At 38.9% G+C, this 12258-nt stretch overlaps 1 long non-coding RNA gene across 1 annotated transcript in view; it reads left to right on the top strand.

Annotated features, from left to right (window-relative positions):
• LOC307178384 overlaps positions 1–12258 on the top strand; it is a 58277-nt gene that overhangs the window by 44695 nt on the left and 1324 nt on the right. The window contains exon 3 of the long non-coding RNA XR_013825191.1: positions 9209–9288. This is a non-coding gene — a long non-coding RNA (uncharacterized lncRNA). The remainder of the gene's footprint in view (positions 1–9208; positions 9289–12258) is intronic.

Genomic DNA, 12258 nt, shown 5'->3' with positions numbered 1-12258 from the left:
CCAACACAGCCAAAAATAAATAAAATAAATAAATTTTTAAAAATGTTAAAAAAAAAAACATACCATCTGAGAGTATCTGTGTAGTGAGCCCCTTGTTAGATTCAACTGGAATCCATTATATTAGCAAACTCACAGCTGTGAGGCTGTGTGGGTGCAAGGAAGCTGAAAATTAGAAACTTGAGTGGATTTCAATACCTAATTCCACACCAAACATAGGCAAATTAGAGCTGGGGAAAAAATCCTTCTAAGTTGAAGGCAATTTAGCTTTCACTCTTTCACATTTCCGCAGCCCCTGTTTTGAAAGATGTCCAAGTGTAAGTCTGTGGGATTTAAAGAACTGAGCTTTTCGAAAGAAACTTGTAAAACGTCTATGATGATAAGTATCTTTCATGTATCTCCTCTACTCTACTCTTCCTTTTATTCTCATGGAAAAAGGCCCCATTATATCTCAGTTGAACCATTAAACTAGCCTGGTAGTGAATTACCCTGATGACATTCTCAATCCCCAAACTCCCCAAATTTAATTTCCATAGCTCCGCCATGGAGAGCTTTCTACACTGTCAATGTGATTGTGTCACTTATGTAAAATCTTTCAGTAGCTCTGCACTGACTTAAGAACAGACTCCAAATTGGTAGCATTCATCTGTGATTTGACCTCATGCTTCTCACCTCAAATTCAAATTTCAGATGTGCTAAATTTCCCAACTCTTATAACTCCTTGACACCTCCATGACTTTGCACCATTTTAACCTCCTGACTGTGATTTGTGATTTAAAAAAAAATAATAATTATTTTATTTATTTATTTTGGCTGCGTTGTGTCCTTGTTACTGTGCGTGGGCTTTTCTCTAGTTGCGGTGAGCGGGGGCTACTCTTCGTTGTGGTGTGCGGGCTTCTCATTGCGGTGGCTTCTCTTGTCGTGGAGCATGGGCTCTAGGCACGTGGGCTCAGTAGTTGTAGCTCGCAGGCTCTAGAGCACAGGCTCAGTAGTTGTGGCTCATGGGCTTAGTTGCTTCACAGCTTGTGGGATCTTCCTGGACCAGGGCTTGAACCAGTGTCCCCTGCATTGGCAGGCGGATTCTTAACCACTGTACCACCAGGGAAGTCCCATGGTTTGTGCTTATTACCAGGATAATTCAGCTCAGCCATTACCTGCCCTCTGGAAAAGCTTTCTCAACTCCTCAGCCTATGTTAGAGGTCCCTTCTCTTGGGTTTTTTTTAGAAACCTATACATTCTACCATGAGAGATGCATAGCATACAAGAAGAAACAAGATGAGTGGTTTAACTCTAATAGTCTAAAAAACCACAGGGTTTCTAATTCTTGTAATTATCATTAGAATGTGAGTTCCTCCAAGGCAGAGAATACAATTAATTTTATAGTATTCTCTAATTTTAATCTCAGTGATTACATGTTTAATACATTCATGAACACTCCTATTTGCCTCTGTTTACCATGTGATCTTGACTCTTATCTATAGTTATTCTTAAAAAATCGAGTTCCAGAAATACAAGTTTAGGGGGGAAAAATCTCAGGGAAATACTGGAGTTGCAATGGATGGAAGATACTTTAGTTTCAAAGAAATATTAGAAAACTCTTGTAGAATTAGTATAAGTTGTTTATTAGTCATTTCTTAAATTTTGAAAACTGAAATATAATATAATTTTAATCTTTATTGGTATAATTTGGAACTGCAAAGAAATCAGTATCTTGCTGGCATCAAGTTTCACTTCCTACAATATTTGATCCTCCTGGGTTACCAAAGCTAGTCATAATATAGATATTGTTATTTTAATATATTTTATGAGAGAAAGAGCCAAATTTCATTAGTTAAAAAAGCCCTGGCTCACATGGAAGCAACCTAAGTGTCCATCAACAGATGAATGGATAAAGAAGATGTGGCAAATATATACAACGGAATATTACTCAGCCATAAAAAGAAACGAAATTGAGTTATTTGTAGTGAGGTGGATGGACCTAGAGTCTGTCATACAGAGTGAAGTAAGTCAGAAAAACAAATACCATATGCTAACACACATGTATGGAATCTAAAAAAAAAAAAAACATGACGAACCTAGGGCAAGACGGGAATAAAGACGCAGACCTACTAGAGAATGGACTTGAGGACACAGGGAGGGGGAAGGGTAAGCTGGGACAAAGTGAGAGAGTGGCATGGACATATATACACTGCCAAATGTAAAATGGCTAGCTAGTGGGAAGCAGCCGCATAGCACAGGGAGATCAGCTCGGTGCTTTGTGACCACCTAGAGGGGTGAGATAGGGAGGGTGAGAGGGAGGGAGACACAAGAAGGAAGAGATATGGGGATATATGTATAACTGATTCACTTTGTTATAAAGCAGAAACTAACACACCATTGTAAAGGAATTATACTCCAATAAAGATGTTAAAAAGTCACAAGGAAGAAAATTTGTAACTATGTATTGTGACAGATGGTAAGTAGACTTACTGTGATCATTTCACAGTATATACAAATATTGAATCACTATGTTATACACCTGAAACTAATATAATGTTGTATGTCAATTGTATCTCAATAAAAAATCCTCTCTCCTTGAACAAAAAAACAAAACAAAACAAGACAACAACAAAAAGACCTGGCTCAAATGCAGGTCAGTAAAACATACAGGCAACCTTTGTATTTAAAGACAGGAAATCCCATCAATCAACACCAATGCAAAACTTGAACTTCCAAGTGTCTCCTCTCTGATGGACTTGGAAAGAGTGCAGTGCTGATAATCCCTTCACTCATTTCCTTTAACAAAATATGACTCAAATTTGACAACATGGTATATTTGATTCTTTAGATGCCATTTGCCTGTGAGTTTGAAACTAATGTTAATTGACATTAAAAAATTTTTCTCCTGTCTTCCCATACTTCAGCCCTAAATTCACTGTCAAATTTCTCAATCTTTTTTTTTTTTATAAATTTTTAAATTTTAATTTTTGGCTGCATTGGGTCTTCGTTGCTGTGCGTGGGCTTTCTCTAGTTGCGGTGCGAGGGCTTCTCATTGCAGTGGCTTCTCTTGTTGTGGAGCACGGGCTCTAAGTGCGCGGGCTTCAGTAGTTGTGGCACACAGGCTCTAGAGCGCAGGCTCAGTAGTTGTGGTACACGGGCGTAGTTGCTCTGTGGCATGTGGGATCTTCCCAGACCAGGGCTTGAACCCGTGTCCCCTGCGTTGGCAGGCAGGTTCTTAACCACTGCGCCACCGAGGAAGCCCAAATTTCTCAACCTTTACCCCCCTTTTTTATCCCTGCCTTTTCCATGTTACCCCTGTCTCTGAAATGCCCCTTCTCTCTGAGGCTCCTGATCAATGACCACTGTATTTATAGAAAAGCAATTTGGCAATATGTATTAAGACATTAAAAATGTCCAAATGCTTCTTCTCATTTTTGATTCTCAGGAGTCCACTCTATTGTAACATTATGGATACAGGAAAATCTTTGAATAACAGCGATTTTAATGATAGCTTAAGTTATAAAACAGTTTATAAATTGAAAACAATGAAAGGGTAATGGTGAATTAAATAATTATCAATTCTCAGGATAGAAAACTATAAAGTTACTAGAATCTTGTCTGTGAAAAGTTTGTCATAAAATTGCCAAACACTAAACTGGAGGAAAGGCGACAAGATGTAGGAGTATCTTAATTTAAAAAGAATAGAATATAGAAACACACAAATATAATAAAGTAGAAAAAATAAGAGCAATTTATAAAATAAAGTGTTGAAAAATATGATTACCTATGGATCTCTTAACAGAGTGATTTTACTTTCCTTCTAGAATTTTCCCCACATTTTCTATGTTGGACATTTGTTATTCTTCTAATGATTGAAAGAAAATGTGACTGTGAAACTAAGATACAGAGTGATAGGGCTTTTAGACATTTTGTTATTGTAGGATCATGACATTCAAATTAACATCACGTTTGGTTTTTGTGTCCTAGAACCTAGAAGGATTTTAAGATCGATTGATCAATTGATCTGTCTGTCTACCTACCTATTTATATGTATCTATTTCCGGTTCTCCACCTCATACCTGTTATTTTGAACCATTCATTATCCATTGACCAGGCCATTTCTTAACACATTAATTATTCTCTTGGATTGATGAATGAACTTGCTTATTATTTATTATTAGAGCATATTCAAGATGTACCATATCTTAGTGAAAAGTACCTGAACTCTGGAATCAGGCACCCAGACTTAAATATCTTTGCCATTTATTAAGACGTCTTTACAAAACTTGTTTCATCTCACAGAGCTGAAAGTTTATCAGATAAACTTGGGAGTTATAAAGAAGGTAGGGTAGGGCTTCCCTGGTGGTGCAGTGGTTGAGAGTCCACCTGCCGATGCAGGGGACGCGGGTTCGTGCCCCGGTCCGGGAAGATCCCACGTGCCGCGGAGTGGCTGGGCCCGTGAGCCATGGACCGCTGAGCCTGCGCATCCGGAGCCTGTGCTCCGCAACGGGAGAGGCCCGCATACAGCAAAAAAAAAAAAAAAAAAAAAAAAAAGAAGGTAGGGTAAAAGAAAAAAGGAAGTGAACACAGGTAAAAGTTCCTAGCATAGAGGAAATCTTGCATCAATCGATGAAAATTATACCCCCTTGCTCACTGGGCCCAGTGTTTATTTAGGGTCCAAGGCACATTTTTCATAACCAGGTAGAGAGCAGGCATTAAATAGGAGCAACTTAACCATATTCCAGATTCTGGTTCTTGGGGGACGTTGTTCTTCTTCATTTTATTTTATGTGCCCCTCTTATGATAACCTGATGTCATGGATATATGAATGGAATTAGTTGAGGATTTTTCCCTCTGAGTTTGGCCTGATATCTCATGAGTCTCAGGAGGTATCTATCAGAGTCTCACAAAGTGGGACTTCCCTGGTGGTCCAGTGGTTAAGACTCCACACTCCCAATTCAGGGGGCATGGGTTCAATCCCTGGTCAGGGAACTAAGGGTCCCACGTGCTGCACAGGACGGGCAAATAAATAAACAAATAAATAATGTCTTGTTTAAGCCACTGTTGTTGTAAGTTATATGAAGTTAAAAACATTCTTAAAAAAAAAAACCAGAATCTCACAAAGTAAGAAAAGAGATATACATCAATAAAAGTGGAAAATAGAGTGATGTAGTTATAGGTACTTTATTAGATTCAGAGAACTTGAAATACTATTCATCTTTTATTTTCATCCTCATAGAAACCTTATAAGGAAAACAGGATTTAAGTGCACATTTTACCAATGGGAAAACTGTTTCTAACTGATTTACTGAAGGCTCACAAGTCAGCCATGGTAGTTGTAATGCTCTATCAGTAGAAGTAATAATTGTATAGTAATAGTGATGGCAATAGTATTGATGATAACCAGGAAAGAGTGCTTACTATTTGCTAAGCCCTATTCGCAACTCTATAAGTTAAATGTTATTATTCTTCCCGTGGTGCCAGTGACTAAGGCAAAGCACAGAAAGTTTGAGTGAAATACTCGAAGCTACCTAGCTAATAAATAATAGTAGCAGGACTCAAAGCCAAGCATTTTGATCCTAGAACTTCTGATATGTTATCTCTCCAGAAATGACAGGCTTAGAGGAAAACTTCAATCTAAGACACAGTGGAATGCCACAGTGAAATAAAACTGCAGGGAAGATAGCTTAATGGATACGAGTGTGCCCTCTGCAGTCAGACTACACAGCTTTGTAGTCAAGGGGCTACTTATGTGTGACTTTGGACAAATGGGACTATTTATTGGAACTTTAGTTTCCTCATCTGTAAAATGGTGATAATAATAGCACCTATCGTATAAGGATGATATGAAGCTTTGGGGATAGAATCTACGTTAAGGGCTGACATAAATGATCAGTGTGTTTCAGTAAATATTATCATGGTCAGCTTAACACATATAGTTAACCTGAGGCTAAAAGCAAATGTGGTTATTGTTTTGTCTTTTCATTCTTATCAAAGCATATAGACAGTGGTAAGTACAAAATAAATGGGTGTTAAAATATCTTCATTTGGGGAAGAGACTAGAAATGGCTGCAGAAATTATTGTTATTGTCAAAGAATGCTCAGTTAAGTCCGTATGTAGAGGCATGTAGATAAACAACCAAGTAATGGCTTCTGGAGGGGAGCAGTCACTTAAGTCTCGACTGTGTAGGGGAGAAGTCTAATAGGTTTGGAATCCTGTGGCATTGTCCTATGGCATTCTGTATTTCCCCTATCATAGCAATTGTTCCACTTTATTGCTTACCTTCCCTCTCCCTCACTAGACACTAAATATCGTTACTGTCTTGGATATTGCCTGGAAGCGAGCATACCTTTCATAAGAATTTACCAAATAGATGAAAGACACACGTTCCAATGGATTAGTATAGCTTAGACTTAGAAACGCTACCGAGACCTTCCTATGGACCATATTACATTAGAAGCCATGGTAGCATGTGGAGAGGCTGCCCAGCACAGTACCCAGTACTCCTTAGAGACTTACCAGAGAAAGTGACTCTCAGTTGACTTTTGAAAGAAAGAAAAGAGAGATTTGGAAGATCTTGCAGGCAGAGAAGAAAAAATGCAACTTTGTAAAGAATGGCTGATCTAGAGTCTGGTATCAGCCTGCATCTGTGGCTTTAGTGTGGAGTTCACAGTGGAAGAGCACGCAGAGGCAGGTTATGCAGCTGAGGAACAGTGTAGGCACAGGACAGACCATGAAGCACCGAAGAAATTCTGTACCAACAAAAAAAGGCATACCTCCCGCTGCTAAACAGTTTGTTTACAAAAATTCCCACCCTCACAGATCTTGATTGGGTATGCAAGAGAAATGGCCAGAAAAGTTTGCTTTATTTTTTTAACAAATTTACCAGGTGATTCTGATTTAAGGATCATGTTTGAAAGGTACTGCCTGATGAGGCTTTTAAAAAAGCAGTTATTAATATTAGTTGGTTATACTCCCTTTGGATATTTCAAAACTGTGTCCCTTCCTGTACATACCCACAGTGAACCCTTTGGTAAATCTTATACAATTAGGTGTGTTTTAAAAATATTTTCTAAGTACTATACACTAGATTCCTTTTACAATTTTCTTTCTATTTATATAATTCCTCTAATACGGGTGATTCTTTTTCTTACCAAGTTTCCCATAAGGAAAAGCGTGACTCTTCCACCCCCACTCCCCACCCCTCACAGCCCTTTGACTTATCTAAGCTTTTAAGTTTCAATCGAACTGGGCTCAAATGCTATTTCTGCAAATAGCCTGACCTTGCCAATCACTCTTCCTCCTTTTGGATAATATATGACACCTTCTCATATCTCCTCACCCGCTGCCTTTCACAGTCTCACCAGGGGTTTCCCTTGGACTTTGTTCCTCAACCCAGACAGTTCCTGGTTCTGCACTTTTTGCATTTCCCAGGGTGAAGAGCACTCTATGCTACCTGACTATATTAAGAATGAAATGATCTCCACTTGAAGAGACACATGATGGCATGACATTCAGATGAATACAGATGGTGGAGGTGAGGCTTCAAAGATACAGTCAGTTGGCAAACCTCCTCAACAATGTAGGTTATTGAATCAAAACAAGGTTAAAAGCCCATATTTCTATTCTGGGAGCTATAATTTTTCTTAACAGGCATATTAATGCATGCCCCTTATTTAAGCAATTAGATTTTCATTTTTGGGGGGGTATGGAGAAAGTTTGTTTATTTATGCTTTTTCCAAGGCACGTTTTATGTATATATATATAGAGAGAGAGAGAGCGAGAGAGAGAGAGACATAGACATAGACCCTTAGGCTTGGAAAGAAATTGAAAAGGGAAGAGATAATACTGAATAATACATATCTCTGTAAAATGTGACATCATGACTCATTGGAATATAAGCTCCATGAAACAGGGACATCACCTGTTTTGTTCACTGCATTATCTCAGCTTCCTGGATCAGTGCCTGAGAGTGCCCTTTAATAAGTATATGTTGAATAAATGAAAAAAATAAATGAAAGGCATGTTAAAATGTCTGGTTCATATGAGGTCCTTAAATGACAGCCATTGCTTTTTACTGTAACTAAAACTACTTTAATACTAAAATACTAATACTACTATAATAATTACTACTGCTTCTTTGTAAATGAAAAGTAGTCCACAGTAGCTTGAATACATTGTAATGAATAAAAATAGAAGGAATGTATGTGAGAATGATCAGGTACATTAGATAAAAATTACAAAGGGTAATGTATATCAAGATAAAACTATAGATTTTACACTGTAAGCACTGGGAAGAAATTTTCTATGTATGTGTGTCTTAAACATGGGAGTGGCACAAAGACATGTATGCATAAGAAAGATGACTCTAGCTGTGATATGGAAGAAGCACAGTGAGAGTGGAAGAAAGAATGGAAAGTAGGGAAAGAATGAAAAAAGTTACAGGTAATGAACTGAACCAAAGCAGAGGGAGAAAAATTTACTTTGGATTTAAATTTCTAATGTTTTATAAAGTTATTAATAGAAAGCATTATTAATTACAATATTTGCATATTCACTGGTAGAATATAAGCAGAAAAAGAATAAGATATATCTTAAATAGAAGCTCTGTCTTTAGTTTATGCTAATTCTGTGGCTGGTCACCAGTTCTAGGCAGGGATCGAGCTGAATCGAGGAAGTCATGATTTTTGTGTAGGAAAATCCATCAGAGTTTCTGAAGGCAAAATAGCCCTTACTTTGTAAATACGGTAAAGATTCCATCTGAATTCCACATACAAAGAAATTATATTACTTCGTCTCTAGCAGTAGGTTGCTGTTTGACATTCAGATTTGTAAGGCAAATTAAGAATCTTAGCATTTGAACCAATTTTGGAGGAAGACACTTTGTCCAAATGTCTGTTCCAGTTACGGAACCAGTTCTACAACATCCTGAGAAGTAGAAATATGCAATATTGCCTTAAATGTCTTCAGGGCGAGAAAACTGACAATGTCATAGAGCTGCCCATTATTTTATTGACTCTCTCTGAGTATAAAAGTGGCTCTAGTGAGCTAAAATATGTCTCCTTAGAAATTCAGCTCATTGTTTCCATCTCCTCCCTCCTATAAAAGCTCTACTCTCTCCTAATTCTCTTTCTCAAAAGTAAGCATGCCCAGTTCTTTCCATAATATTTAAATGGCATGATTTCTGGAGTCTTTGCCCAACATTCTTGTTCTTCTCTGTTTGTATTCCAGGTTGCCAGCATGCTAGTAAATAAATGAAATGCCAACGTTGGAAAAGTTTCACTCTTGGGACTTCCCTGGTGGTCCAGTAGGTAAGAGTCTGCGCTCCCATTGCAGGAGGCCCGGGTTCTATCCCTGGTCGGGGAAGTAGATCCCTCACGCATGCCGCAACTAAGAGTCCGCATGACGCAACTAAAGATCCTGCATGCCGCAACAAAGATCCCACGTGCCGCAACTAAGATCTGGGGCAGCCAAAATAAATAAATTAATGAAAAAAAAGTTTCCCTCTCGGCCCTCGGTAATGCCTTTACTACATAGCAATCAAGTTGTTCTTAAAACAAATCTTCTGAGAATACCCTCCTACTAAAACTCCCAATAGCCTTATAACACGCTGTAGGAAAAGACCAAAATCTTTCACCAGCCTGCATGCTCTTGGCACACTTTACTTTTCTCTTCAGCTCCATTTGCATATATATCCCGGTGTTTAGTACGTTATGGTCACATTGGCCATCTCTGTGCTTAATATGCATCAAGTTCTTTTCCAGCCCAGCACCTGTGCACCTATTCCCGCTACCTCTTTTCTTGTCTTCTCTTTTCTTGTCAATTCCCTCTCTTCCTTTAAGCCTCATCTTGACAACCTCCTCCCTGATTCCGATGGATAGGTGTTACATTGTTTTACAGTGCCTCCTATTAATCCTTAGTATATTTAAGGTACTATTAAAAGTACTCTTGGTACTTAACTACATTTGTGTCATTCTTTGCTTAACATCCCCTTCGCCTACTGGGCAGTAAGCTCTATAAGAAATATGTGTATTGTGTTCCCCAGAGCATCCTCAGCAGGAAACACAGTTCTAGACACGTAGTAGAACTTCATGAATATTTATCAAATGGGTCCAAATTAATTTTTTTTTCTCACAAAAGAATATCCAAATCATTACTTATGGGGCAGAACAGCATAATGCTTAAGACTTCAGGCTGGGGGGGGGGGGTGAAGTTCTGTTAACCACCTAATACCTATGTGATTTGGGGAGAAGCTACTCAAACTTAAAATTTTCAGTCTTTTCTTGTATAGAATGGGGTTAATAATCATCTCTCCCTCCTAAGCATAGTATGGCAATGAGAAGAATTACATGTAAATCTCTGAGCACAGTTCCTAGCACAGAGTAAGCTGTGGTTAGTTATGGTTATTTGTCTTCCAAGAGTCCTATGTGGACTGATAAATATTGAGTGTTTGCTAATAGTTGTTGGATGCATGGATTCCAGTCACAATGTACGGATGCCCAGGGAAGAGTTTGAAATAGGAGTCAAGATACATGTATTGCACTTCTGTTTCCACCAGGGAGTGTGTTTGTGGCACCATGCAGTAGCGCTAATGAATGAACATTTTTGAGCCTCAGTTTCCTTAAATATAACAACAAAAAAAAGTTAAGAGCAGAATCTCTCCACACTGTCATTTCAGCACTGAAATGTTATGGGTCAAATATGCTTTGTAGACAAGACCTTATATCTGTAATATTATTTGAGACACGTTTGGAATATCTACTAGTCTCACACTTGCTCTAAGGCTCTGTTTATGCAAGCAAATTGAAGAGGAGACGCGAGCCTATTATAGAGCAGAATCTGGGAAAAGGGAACTCATTTGACCTGAACTGTCTCCATCAATACCCTTCCCATGGCGATGGCTCAACTCCTCATTTGACAATGTAGACAGAGCCCTGGGGAAGGTTTGAGGGCAAATACAGATTGAGATAGGGAAACTTGCAAAACATGCTCACTGCAAACTGTTTGATGATAGGGGATTGTATGCTGGATGAGAGCATCGTGTTTTGATGTAATGTAGTTTAATTTGCTAAACTCTACTTAGCTGGCAATATCTGCTACTGGTTTTGATTATACAATCAAAATGGAAGTTTTCGAGAAGAGCACCAAATTTACGTGTGGGGTGCGTGGAAATTTAACGTGCCTCCGAGTTCCAAATGTTTTCTATGTCATGTTGCATACAAATGGGAAATGCTTTTATGAGTTAACAAACCATAGCAATGGAATTGGAATTAGAGGACCAATTTTTTTTTGGCTAAGTTGGGTCTCCGTTGCTGTGCATGGGCTTTCTCTAGTTGTGGCGAGTGGGGGCTACTCTTCATTGCGGTGTGCAGGCTTCTCATTGCGGTGTCTTCTCCTGTTGCGAAGCATGGGCTCTAGGCACGTGGGCTTCAGTGGTTGCAGCACGCGGGTTCAGTGTTGGCGGTGCACGGGCTTTAGGGTGCGTGGGCTTCAGTAGTTGTGGCACATGGGCTTAGTTGCTCCGTGGCATGTGGGATCTTCCCAGACCAGGGATCAAACCCGTGTCCCCTGCATTGGCAGGCGGATTCTTAACCACTGTGCCACCAGGGAAGTCCCTAGAGGACCAATTTTTGAAGTATAGTCTTCCATAGAGAGGTTTTGCACAAGTCACCAATATATTCTAATATTTTCCACGTTTCTTGAAACTCCCAAGATCTCTTGGCCTCCTTATAAATTCTTCAGATATGCTGTCCTCCTTACAAATTGCAGGACTTTACTTTGGCTGCTCTATCTACTTAGGTCATTTTCCTATCAACCCCATTTTTGGGAAGGGGTTCTGGTCAATTTCTATTTAAGTTTTAGGTTTTAAATTCTAATTCCTCAAAATGGACTTTCTTTTAGTCTTTGGTCTATTCCAGCAACTCCCTTCTTATCTCGTTTCAACTTGTAGTTCTTTTCAAAAAGGACTTACCACAGTTACAGTTTATAATTAGCTATGTGCTCATACATGTATCTTTAATTTGACTCTCCTTTCATTAGACTAAAGAGACTATGAACATAAGAATTATTTCTGCTTTGCGCAGAGCTGGATTCCCAACAAAGCTCAGAGCAGGCACTCATATCTCTGGTTCCTGAAGTACTGGGTGACATGTTATATGCAAGGCCCAGGGTGGGTAATCAGTAAAAACATTCTTTGAACACTTGACTTGGGGAGGTCACTCCTCTGACCCCCTTTTTTTGCCCTATCTTAAGAAGTGCTGAATGGAATGATTCCCCATGTT

Source organism: Stenella coeruleoalba (genome assembly GCF_951394435.1).
Source record: "Stenella coeruleoalba genome assembly, chromosome: 20".
NCBI lineage: Eukaryota > Metazoa > Chordata > Mammalia > Artiodactyla > Delphinidae > Stenella > Stenella coeruleoalba.
This window is presented reverse-complemented; position numbering and strand designations above follow the sequence as displayed.